This window comes from Lissotriton helveticus, chromosome 10 (genome assembly GCF_964261635.1).
Source record: "Lissotriton helveticus chromosome 10, aLisHel1.1, whole genome shotgun sequence".
Classification (NCBI taxonomy): Eukaryota; Metazoa; Chordata; class Amphibia; order Caudata; family Salamandridae; genus Lissotriton; species Lissotriton helveticus.
The window spans coordinates 53,701,756-53,721,245 of NC_136071.1; positions in this window are offsets into that span (position 1 = coordinate 53,701,756).

Below are 19,490 nucleotides of genomic sequence, written 5' to 3' on the forward strand. Positions count from 1 at the left end.
TGTAGGGACGAATGAAAGTCCCTGACTGAGCACAAAGTTTTCAGTATCAGAGAGATGATGTTTCGATAGATTGAAGATTGGGATGGTTGTATTGCTTTCTACCATTCGTAGAATTGGTTGCGAGTGCAACGGAAACCCGGTGTGGAGTGGTTCCGTGACCATCCTCTCCTCGATGACCTCTGTCTCCGTGGATGTCCCTGCCCCCTCCTGTCCTGGCCTAAAAAAGCCTGTTGTGATGTGGAGGGATGTTGTTCTTGCCCTTGTCTGTAGTGGTTGTCAAACCCTCTTTCACTATCAGTATCTGAGTCAGTAGCTGAAAAAGTGGCTCTCTTTTCTGGTCCACGATTGTGACCTGAGTATGGACCTTGGGGTTGATAAAAATCTTTAGTCAGATAAGGATATGTTCTCTCTTTACTGTATCTTTTGATATCTAGATGTAATTTATTGGTCTTCTTGTGGGAATTGAAATCCTCGAAATCTTTTATTGTCAATGCTATTTTATCAAGAAGTATCTTCGCATTGGAGATACTAGCATCGGAGTTGATCTTGTGTTCAAGGGTTTCTATTTCCTTCACTAGCAGTTTAATATGCCTTTTTGCTGGCTTAATGCTGAGCACCATCCAAGTGCGTGAGCACTTGTTTGATGCAAAGCTGAAATGAAGTTTGAATTCCTCGTCTTCGACGAAGATGATTGGGATGTTTTTTATTTGCAAACCAGTAGGAATTATATTAGCAATGAGGCATTCTGTCAAAAATTTAGCATGCAGTTCTGTGCGAATTAACTTCTTGCGAAGTCTTTCTAGCTGATTTAAATCAGACTCGCACGGGAGATGTGTAATAGTACTGCGGGCTCCTAAAAGAGAGGGCCCAGAGGCTATTTTCTGTACATATTCGTCAGTGTAGGATAGGGTCTCTGCTCAGGACATATGTGATATTGAGACAAAACGGGAAGGGATTCCAACTTAGGGAGAAAAACAAAACAATTGTCACAAACAAAAAAACACTTAGTTAAGTGACCCACAGCAGACCAGCGCCTGCGCAACAATATATAGAGGAGATTGGGTAACCCAGTAGACCCTTGTAGGCTTGGGCAATATGTAGTATAAATGCAAGATTGTCTACAAGGGATTTACTTAAGAGACTAATGCAGGAAGGAATCTAAGCATTCGTCTATAGAGTTAGTTATGAACAATCTAGCTCTACTGTATCCACAGGATAACAATGATTTTATCACAAACAAATAAATGTGAATTAGAACAGGAAAAAGGCACACGGAAAAACCTATTTGTTATAGAAAACTCAATTTTATGAGATTAAATCAACATGTGGGGATACATTAAGGAATATATCTCATCATATACAATTATGAACAGATAAAATAAATCAAATAACACATCAGTTCATAATCAAAACATCAACTCCTATCAATCAACCAAGAGTAACTCAAGACAAACATGAGCCAAAGAGACTCTTCGGATCAATAAATAGTTTTTGGAGATGATGTGTTGGTCGACGTTTCAGTCTTGATTGCAGATGTCAAAAGACCATCATCGGGACAATTATAAAAATGTAGAGAAAACCCCCTGTGTAGATATACCATAAATAAATTACCACTCTGTATAAAACTACACATTTTACTATGAAATATCAATTTCAAACAATTCAATAGGATGACCGTGTGCAAGGCACCAAAGTACTACATATGATGCAAACATTTAACATATACAGTTAATTAAGAATATTGATGAAACCCAAACATATATGATTCATTTGATGTAAAGACAGTTTTTAAAAAGTCAAGGTTTCATTGTTAAATACACTTGATTTATGCCTCTAACCAAGGAGGAGGAGATGACAACATCAAAACCCATTAATTGCAGCAAGTTAGTTGCTGAACTTACTTCAAGGAATAGTGAAGCAGAGAAAAAAATAAATTGATCGCTGCCAAGACCGAGCAGACCGCAATGTTCTGTCGGGGAGCCAATTAAAACAAGACAAAAGGAAAAAGAATCACATAAGTCATATGTCTTGAATATGTAGTATTAAAAGTGGCGGCCTGGTTATTCTTTTGTCTTGTTTAATGATTCTGTCTTTACACGACTGTAGCTCCTTTCGATATGGACTTTCAGTCTATTTATGTGATATCATGCAGTTGGTGCTCAATAAGTTATTTTGACCAACGATAACACCTCGCCATCTCACATGCATAAGCCATTAAAAATAATGTTTTATATAGCACTTTCCGTTTTTAATATTGGGAGAGTATGCCGAACAACCTCGGACTATTAAATAACCGTTACAGTTGTTTCGGTTATGTACTGGAACATACTGACATATATAAAAAAAATTGTCAGCATTTTCCTAGTTGATTTTCCCCTTTGAGGCAAATACAATAGTTCTATAAGGGAGTGCTCACAATACCCCAGTATCTTCCCTATTCATGAAATAGTTATGAATTGAATGAACTATATAACAACACGGGCACAGATGCTTTTTGCCCATGGGTCTTTTGTATCACCCATTTCGTTACAATATTTGGACAACTGTTCTTTTGATCGCGCTAACTCAGCTAAGCCAGTTCTATTGAGACATAGCTGTCTTTTATGTTGCATTTAGAAATGTTGATGACCCAAACCTAAAGTGCCATTTACCATTTGACGTCAGATTACCATACCGGGATAGATTTCTGCACTCTTGAAACACAGAAAGGTAGGATGTTGAATCTTCCCATTTTACCTTGAACGACTACGTATTCAAGACATATGACTTATATGATTCTTTTTCCTTTTGTCTTGTTTTAATCGGCTCCCCCACAGAACATTGCGGTCTGCTCGGCCTTGGCAGCAATCAATTCATTTTTTCTCTGCTTCACTATTCCTTGAAGTAAGTTCAGGGACTAACTTGCTGCATATAATGGGTTTTGATGTTGTCATCTCCTCCTCCTTGGTTAGAGGCATAAATCAAGTGTATTTAACAACGAAACCTTGACTTTTTAAAAACTGTCTTTAAATTAAATGAATCATATATGTTTGGGTTTCATCAATATTCCTAATTAACTGTATATGTTAAATGTTTGCATCAAATGTAGTACTTTGGTGCCTTGCACACGGTCATCCTATTGAATTGTTTGAAAATAATATTTCATAGTAAAATGTGTAGTTTTATACAGAGTGGTAATTTATTTATGTTATATCTACACAGGGGGTTTTCTCTACATTTTTATAATTGTCCTGATGATGGTCTTTTGACATCTGCAATCAAGACCGAAACGTCGACCAACACATTATCTCCAAAAACTATTTATTGATCCAAAGAGTCTCTTTGGCTCATGTTTGTCTTGAGTTACTCTTGGTTGATTGATAGGAGTTGATGTTTTGATTATGAACTGATGTATTATTTGATTTTATTTTATCTGTTCATAATTGTATATGATGAGATATATTCCTTAATGTATCCCCACATGTTGATAAAATTGAGTTTTCGATAACAAATAGGTTTTTCCGTGTGCCTTTTTCCTGTTCTAATTCACATTTATTTGTTTGTGATAAAATCATCGTTATCCTGTGGATACAGTAGAGCTAGATTGTTCATAACTAACTCTATAGACGAATGCTTAGATTCCGTTCTGCATTGGTTACTTCATTGCATCAGCTGGGGTTTCCTCTTTACTAACAGGCTGCCATTTCATTTGAAGAACAGTTGTGTGAGACTACAGATAGGCAAGGACTGAGTACCTAAGCTGTCCATTGTCGGACAGGGCTACTATCCCCACAAAACTCTGTATGATTACTATATGTGCTCTCCCCTGCCAGAATATGGGTTTATATATTGGTAGTTGCAATTAGTTAAATAAGTTAGTTCAATATCTAAAATTACCTGGGGCTGTATTACAGAAAGAGCCCTGGGGTGCAAAGGGCGTTTGTGTCTACATTGATTGCCCTTGGAGCACTTGGGTATCACAGAAGGGGCCGCAGACGCTTGTGCTGCCCCATCTCTAATACAGATAGTGATGGTGCCCATTAAGCGCCAATGCTATTGAGAGAGGGCATTCCTTCATTTGCATGGAGGCATGGCCCCATACAATGAGGCAATTTATTTGCCTCTGCGCCAACACTGTATTGCCGACATGGGTGCAGAGGCAAACATGCCTTTAGGAGGCACATTGAAAGTGAACGACAAAAAGGTGGTGATGGGTCACTGTGCAGCCTCAGGGCAGCCCTCTCATGGCCTTCTCAGGGATCCCCCAAAGGCGGGTGCAGTCACTTACTACACCCACCTGGAAGGGGAACTCTAATAACTATGGAAAGTCCAGGCAGGTGGCCGCCTGCACAGAGAAACATGGAGCAGCTTTTAAATAGATGTTCTGTATTTCACTTGTTGCTCTTTCCTCCAGGGAAGCACGAGTTTGTGGCTGCCCTGAGGGTTGCACGTTTTTCATAATAGGGTGCAATTTCCCTCTTTGCAAACTGGTCCACCTGCTTAAAAGGGAGTCTTTGCACAAACAGGGAACTTTCTTCCTTTTGGTAATATGTTCCTTGGTGTTTGTCCTCAACCTTTGAATCATGTTTACCATTCTTACATCCAATCCATCCACAGAGGGGTTGTGGTCTCAGTACCTCACAGTCTTTGGTTGGTATCAGTGTAATACATCAGATTCATTAATTGCTCATTCATCATATTGATTCATCTGTGCAGCAGGGTTGACAGGGTGGGATGTGGAGGTGGGAGGCAAGATAGGTTGGATAAAGAATGCTTCAGCACTTCAAAGATGATATTTACTATATATTTTTTTGCAGAGTTTTATATAGCGCGAACTAGACCCGAACCGAATCAGGTATCAGAGCGCTTTACATAGCACCAGTTACGTTACATGAGGACGGACACACATTCTTTTTTTTTTTTTTTTTTTTTTTTAAGGCACTGGGAGATTAAGTGATTTGCCCAGAATCACAGGAGGTTTTGGCGTCATTACCGAGACTCGAACCCAGATCACCAGGTCCCGAGCGCCCTAGCCGTTAGGCCAACTCCTCTCCCCAATTTTTCACTGGGACTGATAACCTAAAGGTAATGGCAGGATGAATCCGATGATGAACATTTTGATTGTCCAGCTGCTCTTCATAAGACTCATATTTACATATGTGACATCAGATGTCACTGCATGACTGAAAGCTGAGAGAGATAAATTAGATGCATACATAAGAAAAAGCTTTTTATATTTGAAGTGGGGTCGCCCCATGAGCCTTTTGATCCAAGCAAATAGTTATTCGCCATTTCAAAATCACGTGAGTAGAAAATGACGCGCTTCGGTGTATTCAGTGTAGCGCCTCCCCAAGAACCAACACAACCGGGTTAGAAATACTCACAAGCAGTCAGCACTGAGGCTGATTGGGAGAGCATTCCACTCAGAAACCAGACTGAAATGTATCACAGTGACTAGGGGATGGGTGCAGATCCTTCACCAAGAGACCATTGATAGTCACCTCCACCAATCACCCTATTTAAAAAGCATTGGAAAAGATAAGGAGTCTGACATTGATGGGTTGCTTTCAGGGGCCGAAGCTATCAGAAGTGCAGCAGGTTCAGGGGGGAAAAGGCCCTTAAGGCTGGTGGTTGCTTTCCACCCCTTTTAGAGCAGGTTTTACTGCCAAACTAGGGAATGGGCCGAGGGCTTTTTTTGTTCCTTTAGGGCCCATGTCAGCCTTGCTGCACCACTGGTTGATGCATGCCAGCATATGGTCATGCCTGTAGTTCCAGGTGTTAGCGTTAGTCGTTGCCAATGCTTGTTTGTTGCTGCTGGAAGATGGGCGAGTGACAGCTGGATACATTAAATTCCGAAGTCTGGGTCAGGGCCTCCACAAAGTCAAAGGGGCATTACACACCAACAAAATTTGTGAATTTTGAAATCTGGGTTTTACTGTTATTTCTCAGTACAATTGTATGAGGCTAGGGTGAATTGGGGACCATTACCTCTCATTATGGTATTTTTCACATATCTGTTTTTGGGGAACCACAAGTGCTATGTATCTGGACAGAAGAAGTCTTGGAGTTGCCACCAGATATTTGCTCGCATTTTGTAAATGCATTGCATGATGAGCTATGAGTCTCTGAGTGGTTGGAAGCTTAAGGTCCCCCTGTAGGAGAGCATGTGTACCCCGCCTGCCCACTGCACAGCCGGCCTGCACTCGTTCTCATTTTCCACTGTGAGAACTGTGATCTCCCCACACCCACACAGTTCATAGTTTTTTCCACAAGAATTGTGAACTCTGTGGCCTACATTAACAAATCTTTTACACAATGCAGTGCAGCACCCAAAGTTGCTGTGCTCAGTTGTGTGAGAGGGAGAACGTAGAAAGCGCTGTATCTACAGATATATAGCACTATCCTGCCCTCTCCCTAGCGCTGGTGCACAAATAGGCTGCTGAGCGCCACACACACACCTTTGTGCAATAGTGCAAACTTATCTGCATGAGTCGAATATAGATTTTGTAATGGAAGGGTGCCCTTTCAGTACAAAATACTGAGCTTAGACTAACTTTAAAACTTCTCCCACTTTGGATGTGTGCTGTACAATGCAGCACAAATGCTGAGTGAGATCTTTTAGGAGAATTAAAGCATTTCTCCCTTTTGACTCCTGCTTCAAAGTTGCCTTAATGTGTTGGAACAAAACCCTGTCTACTATTATTAGTAGTTAGGGTTTTTGCATCAAAAACCATGGGTGGTTGCTTGGGAATGCCCATGTAACACCCATGGAATGCCCTCTTGATGCAGAGTAACACAAAGCAGTGCTTTTGCTTTACTTTGAGGGAACTTTCCAGTGCGAAATAAGTTTTGCATGAGAAAGTAAATAAAAATGAAGCATTTTGCACAGGTTTGCATCACTTTTGTGCAACATGTTTATTAACCGGATGTATGACATTACAACGCATGATTTTACATCGCATGCCTTTACAATGCTGTTTTTACAACGCATGCCTTTACAACGCATAGTGCTTTGGGGCGCTGGATAGTGAATAGTTTTTATTTTACTATTCCAACTCCAGTTCCCGTGGATAGTAGGGAAGATGTTGGATGGTAAATTAAACCTATTCCCTATCCTAGAGCGCCCCCCAGCGCAATGCGTTGTAATGGTTTGCGTTGTAAAAGTTGTGTTGTAAAGGCACTGCGTGGTAAAAGTTGCGTTGTAAATGATGTTTCCCTTAATAACCTGTTTGCTGGGATTTTAGCAAGCATATGTGGATTGTGTGGATACAAATAATTTACCTTATCATTTTTATCCTCTTACCACATAAAAAAAAAAAATTGTCCCCTCCTGTGGATACAATAAGGTTAAATGGCTTAGGAGAGTGAGAAGGGTTTTCTGTTTTTTCACAGATTTTTAAGATTTCTCTTTGCTCAGTATACTGTGAGTGTGGTTAGATTTTGAAGAGTGGGCATGGCTCCAAATTTACTTTTGATGTCATCATTTTCAGTAGCAAAGTGGGTGGGAAAGGCCTTTAATTTTATTATTGAATTTTGCTGTTGCGGGGTCCTATTAAATTGCAGAGCTTTCAGAGAGAGAAAGAAAGAGAGAGTGTGTGTGTGTGTGTGTGTGTGTGCACGCGTGCGGGCATGTGGGTGTGTTTGTGTGTGCGTTGCAGCCATGCAACCACATCATCTTTGGTTTTACAGAACACAGACATTGAAAAAATGCATGTTCCCTGCTACCTGGATAATCTGTCCAAACAATAGTATTATATTTATAAAGACAGGTGCCACACAGACACCTAACTACCACACCGGCATCCCTTCTGAAGCCGGACCATTAATGCCATCTGAACTCTCCAGTGTAACTGTGTATTATTGTTGAGCTACAACTCACACACTTCACAGAACCTTTATGATGTGTAATCTCCTGCATGCTTAGCTATGCCTCTGTGTCCTTAGGTGAACCCACAGTTTTTCATGTTTCTCCAAGAATGGGCTGCCTGGCAGCTGGCCCACAAGAGACTTGTAATTGTCGCCTCCACTCATAGGAGATGTGAAGCTTGTAGCTGTCTCCTGTACAAATCATTGGTAGGGTTCTCAGGGATTTCATTAACCTGCATCTGTGAGCAAACATTATACAAAGTGTTCTCCACTGTAATGAGAAAACTTCAAGTTTATTTCAATCAATTTGTTTATTGGTTACTGGTATACCTCCACAGGGACCCAGAAAGAGTAGCCATCTGCTCACCTCAGTGAAACTCTCTCTGACCACTCTAGCCGGAGCCTTCAACCCAACAACTACATGCAGTGGAATGTACACAATGGGACTCTGGGCTGCAGGTATCTTAGGCACCTGGCTGAACCTTGAGAAGCAAAGAGACATGTCATGCATTCTGGGAGGACTGGTGCTTCAAGCGCCATGTGTGTACCTTACCTGTGAAGTGTTAAACACTAATGTTGAAATTGCATACCTACTCAGGCCCAGAAAGTCCACAGAATACAAATCTGAACTAATCTGTTTAAAAGGCAAATTCCTGACCGTGGCTGGAGTTAAGTAGGAAATCTCCCTTTAAATCACAATCGAAAACCTATATGCTCAAATGTGATAATACTGGTTTATAATGCACACTGTTTGTTTTATGTTTCATGTTTGTAACATGTTGTAACTCTTTATTCTGTATTTTATTTTATGTTTGACCCTTGAAGCTATGCACTGCATAATGTTATGGTATACATACAGGCCCGGACTGGCCGTAGCAGGCGGGCACCGGGTCTTTTCCCGGTGGGCCGTGTATGCATTCTGAATAATAAATACAAATATACAAGAGGGGTTGTTTCACCAGAGATTGTCGCTGATTGTAAAACAACGGATACTATAATTAGACTTCTGTTTATGAAGCATTTATTTGGTCATCTAAAATTATCACAACATGCTTTTTGCATTACTTTTAGATCTGCTTTTGACTAGGCCTGGGCAGAATTTCAATTATGCCGACACGGAATTACCAATCATTACGACATTACTTCTACTCCTGTAATTAAGAGTAATTAGGGGGAAAAGTCGTTCCACAAGTGCACATATAGCAACTGTGAACAGCTGCTCATGCTGGCTATTCATGTTCTACTGCATTTAGCATTGTTTCTTTGTGCAAAATGCATCCTCTTCAACCAGCTGGTTTAAACTCCTTGCTCCATCCGGTCACGGTAACTTTGCGTGCCAGGATACTCACGAGTATTTGTGCGCGATATAAAACTATTATAACATAAACTATTATAACATAACATCCACACATCCATTTTGTGCTAAGAAAATAGAGCTAAATGACGGTAGTAAGTTGGGGGAAGGGCCTACCCCGTATTTAGGGAGCTCCTGCTCACAATCGCTATTCGTGCTCGGATGTATGATGTTACAACGCATACTTTTACAATGCATACCTTTACAACGCATTTTTTACAACGCAACATCCATTACAACGCATGCCATTACAACGCATGCCATTACAACGAATATTTTTAAACTACCTTTACAACGCATTCCATTACAACGCATACTACCTTTACAACGCATACCATTACAAAGCATAACATTACATTGCATGTTTGGTAAGTATTGGATAGTGTAGGGGTAAAAATTACTATTCTAACACCAGGGGGTGCAACAGTAGGGTAAGTGTTGGATAGTGTATGGGTAAAAATTACTATTCTAACTCCAGGGGGTGCAACAGTAGGGTAAGTGTTGGATGGTAATGTTATGCGTTGTAATGGTATGCGTTGTAATGACTGCGTTGTAATGTCATGCGTTGTAGTGGTGTGCGTTGTAGTGTCATGCGTTGTAATGGTTGCGTTGTAAAGACATGCGTTGTAATGGATGTTGCGTTGTAAAAGTTTCGTTGTAATGGTAGTGCGTTGTAAAAGCTGCGTTGTAAAGGTTGTTTCCCTTCGTGCTCTGTTGAAAATGCTATTTCTTAGCACAACAAGGCATCCTCGTGTACTTTTTAGATGCAAGGAGGGAATTTTTGCACTAAGAAATAGCGTTAAACGCAGAATTGCTCTTCTCGCGTAATTCAAGCGTAATTTCACAGAATTCTTATGTTCATCATTAAACTACACAGAATTACGCAAGTTGCATCCACCACTCCTTTGGATATAGTAATAAGCAAAAAACTGTTAACTCCCTGGGATATCTTTCCTATGTTTTTATGGCAGATGAAAGCTCTACACTAATCTTATCCAATGAGTGGTCCATGAGCTACTGACAGCTCTTGAGCTACCTGTTAGTAGCTCTCCTGTGTGCAGCAAAGTCTAGCTGATTTATGGAGAAAAGATATTTGAATTTCCCAAAACTTTTGAAGGCCAAAAATATTTGTTTGGTAAATCATATGGGATTGGGGAGACTAATTACTCATATAATTATCTTGGTGCCAGGGACCTTGCAACCAGTAGTGGCTGCTACTGGATTCAGGAGGTGGGGCAGGGGGCGGCAGGGGAGACGAGGGACGAAGACAAAATAAAATAAAAACACTTACCTCAAATGGCCGGCCGCCGCCTCTCCTCCGTTCTCCGTCCTCTTCATCTTACTGCAGTCTCAGCCGGCAGCAGGAAGCACACACCCAGGCAGCGTTGTGATTGGTCTGAGCGCCATGGATCGGTGCTCAGACCGTGGCTTGTAGGCTTTGCATTTCCTCACCAGGCTGCGTAATGCACCCTTGTGGGGAAGATGCAAAGTGCACAGGACGGTCTGGCCGGCCTGAGAGGGCCGGTCAAGCAGTCATGTCCACTTAAGGAGTGAAAAGCACTCCTCTCCCCTGCTGTGCACAGCCCCGCCCACCACGAGAGCCACTGATTGCCAAGGAAAACAAAAATGATAATAACTATTGTTATAATCATTTTAGGTATCCTTTTTTGAGTGGGGCGATGCATAGTGGAGGAGGTGCCACTGCTTGCAACTACAGCTGTTATGCAGTATCCATATAGAGCCATTCTACATTTTTTTTTTTTATTACATTATTGCTGGCAGCCATGGCTGATGCACTGATTCAATGTTGCTGACACAATTGCATGAGGTGACCACTAATGTAATCTTGTCTAATATGGTTTATATTATACGACTAATATTAGTAGCACAGGATGATTTTCATTGATAAAAAGTAGCTCCTATTGCAGAAAAGGTTGGAGATCCTCACTCTACTTTTACATAGTTAGGTCCAAGTTAAGATTTAAGTTAAGAAGTCAAATGTTACTCAAGCAACTGAAGACTGTTTCTCAACAGCAAAGCAGCCATAACCATAGGCAGGGTCAGACTGAGACAGAAGAGAGACCCGGACACCAAAACACAAATGGCCCCCATTAGTGAATGAAAAATCTAAGAATGTGCAAATTGGGGTAGTTTTGAACTAGTAAAGACAGAGGGCAATATTTCTGACCCGGTTTGCATCTCTCTTGCTCCACGCAAGTCATATTTTTCAAGCGATGCAAGGCCTCTGTGAGTGGCTCCAAAAATATGGAGTAAGGTCACATAGAGCAAATCGCTGAGTTGTGTTACTATGCCCTGGGTAGGCGTTCTGTGGGCATTGTGTGGGTGTTCCCACATAACTTCCGTGGACTTTGCTGCATATCCAGATTTACAAGACCTTGTAAACCTGGGAAAGCAGCAAAAAGATATGTCTACTCAGGTGTGGCGTAACAAGGGGAAATACATTTATTTCTCCTCATTTTCTCCTCTTTTTATGTGTGCTGTCTTCTGTGTCTCCCAGTTTTGGTGTCCCTTCTTGCACAAAAATAATCCTGCCTACAACACATACATTCTTGCACCATGGTGCAAGGGTGCCTGCATTGGCGCTAGGCTGCCAAAACTGCTCCAGCGCAAGGGAAAAGGACAAGAAAGTTCCACATTATATCAATACGGCACATTCCTGCCCTTCACTGTGATGCAGGGCAGTGCAGGAGGATGACGTGATGTGTTTACTTCATTTGTTAACTTAGGTTTCAGTTTTTTTATTTATTAAGTATTATTTGTTTTTTTTTAAATCATACACTTAAAACATTTATAACATCTAATGTCATATTCCAGAAGCTATGTTCTAGTGGAGGAAACAGGATGGGGTTGATGTGATCATAAGTGTTCAGGCCCTGGATGAGACTTCATCACACCTTCACACTACAATTTCTGAACGGGACTCACTGTGTTTGTGGGGAGCAATAATACCACAGAATTTGCTGGTGGCCACCCCCACATCACCTGTTGTGAGCATGCTTTGTGGTTGCTCTAGCTGGTTTGATCTTATCCAATGAGTGGTCCATGAGCTACTGACAGCTCTTGAGCTACCTGTTAGTAGCTCTCCTGTGTGCAGCAAAGTCTAGCTGATTTATGGAGAAAAGATATTTGAATTTCCCAAAACTTTTGAAGGCCAAAAATATTTGTTTGGTAAATCATATGGGATTGGGGAGACTAATTACTCATATAATTATCTTGATGCCAGGGACCTTGCAACCAACATTTAAACAAAACCTACTAAGATCTAACCCTGAAAAGTTAATATTAGATCCCTCCTTGAACTCTAAAAAGGGTATGATTATTAATGACCTTATCTTCTTCACCACAAAAATGGCTAAATGGAGAAAGACTTTTAATATCTCGCTGAAAGTACAGGAAACTAAAAACATTCCTTATGGAACAAAATTGCTCATCACACCCTCCCGAAAACTAAGAGCAACATTAAATATAACATGTTATAAAAATGGCACGGTTCTCATCCAGGCTGCCAACAAAGATCTCGAACATTTTGACGAATTTTTTGACACATTAAAAAACAATGTCAACAACGACCTCATGGCAGGAAGCAACAAACTTAAGCGGAACTCTCTAGTCATGGCCGCACAGGGGAACCTAACGGCTGAACCCGAAGAAAGTACTGCGAAAGATTCCCAACAATCAAACCAAATAATATCAATGGATGACATTAACACCAAGGAAGAGCCTCAGCCTTTGAATCAAGTAGACAGGATATGGCAGGATAATAATAGTCAGGTAAGGGTCAGGACGTCTAATGACATAAACCAAAATGTTGAACCCCAATCGCAGATATGGGTCAGGGCATCAGGTGACATAAACTCTAACGTTGAACCCCAATCGCTACTCATAGAACCCATCGCCCCGAACGTTGATGAAATAGAAAATGGTAGGAGAAAGGGATCACACAAGTTGGGTCACCAGGAATTAAAAATCTCTTCCTCCAATGTCGAGCCCCTGCAAGTGAACTCCTGTGCTGATCCAACTATAACAAACACATTACCAGCAGAGTTGGACAAAGCCATTCCTACAGCAGAGAAGAAAACCTTAACCTCCACCCAAAATAGACGAGACTCGGAAATGTCTAGATTCACTCATACAAAAGAGGATCCTGTTCTCAATCATCTCTATTCACAATCAAATAAGACCTACAAAGCCATGCTTGCAGCCATCAGAGACATGAAGAACTTGCTTTGCTTATCAGAAAACTGGTTGGCAAAAATGGAGGCCCTTCAATCATCCTCTCTTGTTACAAATGATAATCGCCGCTCTACTCCCTTAGCGACGTCTAACAGAATATGCCGCCCACGCACGCAACTAAACTACCTGACAGACAATGAGTTGACATCCATTCTATCCACATATGATCCTCTCCACACTTCGCAACCTAAGTTAAGTGTAAACAATATCCAAACCATTGTATCTAATATGGATAGAACATCCCAGGTTAACAATAGAATGGCCAACACAAGCAACCTAAAAATAGTGACCCTATTGCCTGAAACGTTAGATCCACATAAGTCCAATCCCCAGAAACCCTTTCGTTGCATATTACTCAACTGTCGATCTGCTAATAAACACGCAGCAGACATAGCCGACCTCATACTAAATCACAAAATTGACATTACCATTTTAACCGAAACTTGGCTTTCCGACGCATCTTCCCCTTGTCTGGACATGCTAGTTCCCCCAAACTACCAGATTTTGAGACTGGACAGACAAATCAGATTGGGGGGAGGCATCGCGTGCATTCACAGGTCAGACATTACCATTACCAAAACTCATTCGGACCCGTTAGAATCCTGCGAATATCTAGGCATGTCTTTAAGATCTGCGGACAACCAAAACTGTAAACTCCATGCATTCTACCACCCCCCTGGCACAAAGACTAAGTTCCTAGACCAACTGATGGAAATCATTACCGTCAACTCTAGTCCCCAGTCTAATGATATTTTCCTAGGTGATTTCAATATTCACTGGGAGAATCAGGCTGACAATCAAATCAAACTTTTTAAAACCTTCCTGGAAGAACAATCATTAGTCCAGGGATGTCATCTCCCCACCCATTCCAAAGGTTCGACGTTAGACTGGATCATAGCCAAAGAAAAAGGAATTGAGAACATTACAATCACACCATGCGATTGGTCCGATCACCACATAATTACATTCGAAATTCCTCTGAGGAAAACTAAATCGACCTCACAAGCTGTTAAGCCAAAAAAATGGACCAGGGACACCAGAGGAATCAATATGGAAAACATAGCAGCTCGTTGTGAAAATGAACTGCAGACACCCAAGAACATGATTGATGTCAATGACCTCACTTTGCACTACAATAAATCTATTTTAAGCATTATCGAGGAGGTCGCCCCTCTAAAACTTAAAAGGATCTCTGACAAAGACAAAAATCCTTGGTTCAATAGTTCCCTAAACGAAGAAAGACGTTCACTCAGACTCTCTGAGCGTAAATGGCGTCAATACCCTACCGCATCAAACTTAGGCCAACTGAGACAATACAGGAAAGCTTATAACAAAAGCATCCTTAAATCTAAAAAAGACTTCTTTAGGAAAGAACTAGACAATGCTACAAACAGACCTAGGAAACTATTCGATATACTCAAAGAACAGTCGAATAAATCTGTCAAATCAGCACCGATCTTTGCCAAAACAAGCTTAAATAGTGAGGATTTCTCAGCCTTCTTTAACAACAAAGCTAACACACTAGAAAGGGAACTAAAAAAATCAGCGGATGACTTGGAAAGGGAGAAAGGTTTTTTGGATGAACCACAATTCCAACAAGAAAATGACAATCCAAAAAACAACGCGCGTTGGTCAGGATTTAAGACAATCAGCGAATTAGACATTTCAAAGATCATTGCTTCTACTAAACCTAACAACCATTATAACGACCCCCTTCCAGCAAAGTGCTGGTCCTCACTTAACCATTTGTTAATCCCATCGTGGACTAAGATCATAAATGCCTCGTTATCTCAAGGTCAAATCCCAGACTGCCTAAAAACTGGGCAAGTCACTCCTCTTCTAAAAAAAACAACTGAAAACCCTTCCGATCCAAATAACTTCAGACCTGTTACTAACATCCCTATGCTTGCCAAAGTCCTGGAAAAATGTGTCCAGCAACAATTGAGTCTTCACATCTCGGATTTCAATCTTCTAAATGATTACCAATCAGGGTTCAGACCGAACCATAGTACAGAAACTGCAATACTGCAAATAGTAGATGACGCACTAAGAGCTCTCGATCAAAATGACACATGTCTCCTAATACTGTTGGATTTATCATCTGCGTTCGATACGGTAAATCATGCCAGAATCTTGGATAGGCTGAAAAAGAGAATGGGGCTAGATGGTTTAGTACTTAAGTGGTTCAGCTCATTCCTAGAGAATAGATCTCAAAAATTCATTGTCAACCAAACCCTGTCAGGATCTACCAGAAACACAATTGGAGTTCCTCAAGGCTCTACGCTATCCCCGGCGATTTTCAATCTTTATGTAGAACCACTAACGGCTATACTACAAAATGCGAACATTGCATTCCATATGTACGCTGATGACATGCAACTGTACATCAAGGTAACATCAACTGAAGACATAAAAACTATGAACCAAGCCCTTACGAGTACCCTCCAATGGCTAACCCTAAATCACCTGAAGCTAAACCCGCAAAAAACTGAATTCTTACTGATTACACCTCAGAAAAGTAAACTCAAGTCAGAAGAGTGGTCCAACCTTATCACAGCTCTAAAATGCACCCCGAAGATTGTCGACTCAACTAAATCCTTGGGAATTACTCTTGACAAAAATCTGAACATGACTGCACACATTAACACAATGGCAAAAAACGCCTGTTTCCACCTAAGCTACCTGCGGAAACTAAAACCATTCCTAGATAAAACAGATCTGAAAACAGCAGTCCAGTCACTGGTCATCTCAAGGATAGAATACGGGTGCACTACTCTGGCAGGGCTTCCTAAGATCACAACAGCCCCTCTGAAAGCATGTCTTAATGCAGCTGCAAGATTGATATCAGGATCAAAAAAATATGACCATATCTCCCCACATCTGAAAGTACTCAACTGGCTACCCTTCGAGGCAAGAATTCACTTCAAGTTAGCGTGCATCACCCATAATGCATTGCACCATAAAACTCCGGTCTACCTTGCACAAAAACTCACGCTGTCAGGAGGAAACAGAAGTACCAGGAGCAAAAAGAATCTTCTTCTGCAACCAGCTCGTTTTTGTAAGAAAAAAACGTATGACCGAGCGTTCTCTGGGGCAGCACCATGAATTTGGAACGCTCTCCCCCCTAGCATTAGAAGAATTTCATCCACTGCAGCATTCAAAAAAGAAGTTAAATTGTTCTATATGGGAAAATTTCTACAATGAGTACTGACATCATTTACTCTGGATATATTCTCTCCACATCTGTTCCATTCTCACTCCAGCATCTCTCTTCACTAATTTAAGAGGACACATTTGTAACATACGTGATAGGGTGATATAATGGCGCTTCGGATATATCTGTTATACGCTTTCGCGAAATGTATTGCTGTAAAGAGTTTGTTTGTTTTCTGCAATCTATGGTTTTAAATGGTTCTATTATTGAGACATCTCTGTAAAGCGCTCTGATACCGCCGACAGGGTCATGTTCGCGCTATAAAAAACACGAAATAAATAAAAAAATTAAAAAAAACAGTAGTGGCTGCTACTGGATTCAGGAGGTGGGGCAGGGGGCGGCAGGGGAGACGAGGGACGAAGACAAAATAAAATAAAAACACTTACCTCAAATGGCCGGCCGCCGCCTCTCCTCCGTTCTCCGTCCTCTTCATCTTACTGCAGTCTCAGCCGGCAGCAGGAAGCACACACCCAGGCAGCGTTGTGATTGGTCTGAGCGCCATGGATCGGTGCTCAGACCGTGGCTTGTAGGCTTTGCATTTCCTCACCAGGCTGCGTAATGCACCCTTGTGGGGAAGATGCAAAGTGCACAGGACGGTCTGGCCGGCCTGAGAGGGCCGGTCAAGCAGTCATGTCCACTTAAGGAGTGAAAAGCACTCCTCTCCCCTGCTGTGCACAGCCCCGCCCACCACGAGAGCCACTGATTGCCAAGGAAAACAAAAATGATAATAACTATTGTTATAATCATTTTAGGTATCCTTTTTTGAGTGGGGCGATGCATAGTGGAGGAGGTGCCACTGCTTGCAACTATAGCTGTTATGCAGTATCCATATAGAGCCATTCTACATTTTTTTTTTTTATTACATTATTGCTGGCAGCCATGGCTGATGCACTGATTCAATGTTGCTGACACAATTGCATGAGGTGACCACTAATGTAATCTTGTCTAATATGGTTTATATTATACGACTAATATTAGTAGCATAGGATGATTTTCATTGATAAAAAGTAGCTCCTATTGCAGAAAAGGTTGGAGATCCTCACTCTACTTTTACATAGTTAGGTCCAAGTTAAGATTTAATGCATGGTACAAACAATATGATGTAGATAACAATGAAAAGCTCTGGAGCACCACCCCCCTACTCGGGTCGCGGCTTGGGAGCATTTAATGCTCAACTAGGCGCAAGCGAAAGCATGGCCCTACATAGGGAGGACACACTTGGTCAATGCAAATACCCTATTAGTTCTTATCGGGATACCATTTTATCTGATTTGCAGTCTAATCACTCTTCTGCGATGGGCAGTAGCCCTGGCACAGTGGAAGAGCCATCGACCTACCAGACGGAGGCTTTGGACTGAAATTGCTCATAGTATTTATGCTGGCACCCATCACGCACACTCCCCCTCGATTTTAGAGGTTACACGGTGGTAGCTATGTTTCATAACATCTGTCGGGGATGGAGATCGGGAGGATGGTAATGTGCTGTTAAGTCATGGTGAACAATGTAATGTTTTGTTTGTGTTTTAATACTACATGTTTATTAGAATGCATGGCTCTGTTTTTAATGTCAGTTATGACTCCACAGGCGCTCCGCTGATCCTGTTTTTTTTTTACCTCATGGGGTTGAGATAACTGAGGGGCATATTACCATAGGCCATTATCGCCGCTTTAGCGGGACTTTTTCCCGCTAATGCAGCAATAATGTTATCGCCCTATTACCAAGCTGTCGCTAACACGAGTTAGTGACAGCTTGTAGGCGATAGCGGGCATTTAGGGGCCCACTTTGCATGTCAGCGATAATTATCGCTAATGACATGCAAAGTGGGCGTGCCAAAATGTCAGCGACTGAAAACAGTCGCTGCAATCGCTATCGCCTATGATCAACACAGGCGTAGTTTTGGAAATATTCGCGCTAAGCGCGAATATCTCCAAAAGCTAACGCCTGCCCTGACCAGTTCTTAGCCATGTTATCCAATGAGAGTTGGATAACATGGCTAAGAGCATTGTCACAGTAATGCCTAAATATCGCTGTATTGACAGCGATATTCATGCATTTCGCCTGTTTTTTATCACTCCTGAGATAAACCTTGCTAATAGCAAGGTATCTCAGCGATAAAAACTGGTGAAGGGCGGCGATAGAAATATTCCAGCTAAGCCAACACAGCGATAATTATCGCTAGTTGTTGGTAATATGCCCCTGAGTCCTTTTGCTTGTGCAAACACACACAGCCTGGTTGCATGTCCTTTCTGGAACTCAGCTCTGAGTTTCTGACACCGTATGGGCTTCTTAGTCCACCTCACCGATTTGACACAATTGTATAGTTGGCACTATGTACACTTATCGCACTGTGATGTTATTGTTTGTCATGCTGACTGCTCTTGCCCATTTTATTGTATTGAATGAATATCTAAAAATTACAATAAACAGATTCAAACAAAAATGATGTAGATAACAAACAATATTCAGACCAATAGAAGCTTAAAACAAAGATGTGTACTGATAACCTTTTTTCAGTTTCTGCAAGGTATTGCACAATGGGATATCAGGAATTGTGCTCCTAATCTTGCTAGTAAGTATCCACAAGCATTGCTTTAGACACATATCATGTTATTAAACCCAGTAGTGGACTTACATACATAATTAAATGCTTTACACAAGCATGGCTGTAGACAGCTGCCAGATTTACCAGAATAAAGAAAATCACCTCTTGTCGGAGTAAACGAAAATATAGTTCCCACTTGGGAAAGTGGACATATGACCAAGTTGGGCTGCATAAGAGGGGTACAACTGCAATGGTGTGGGGTAGAGCAGAGAGAAGGGCA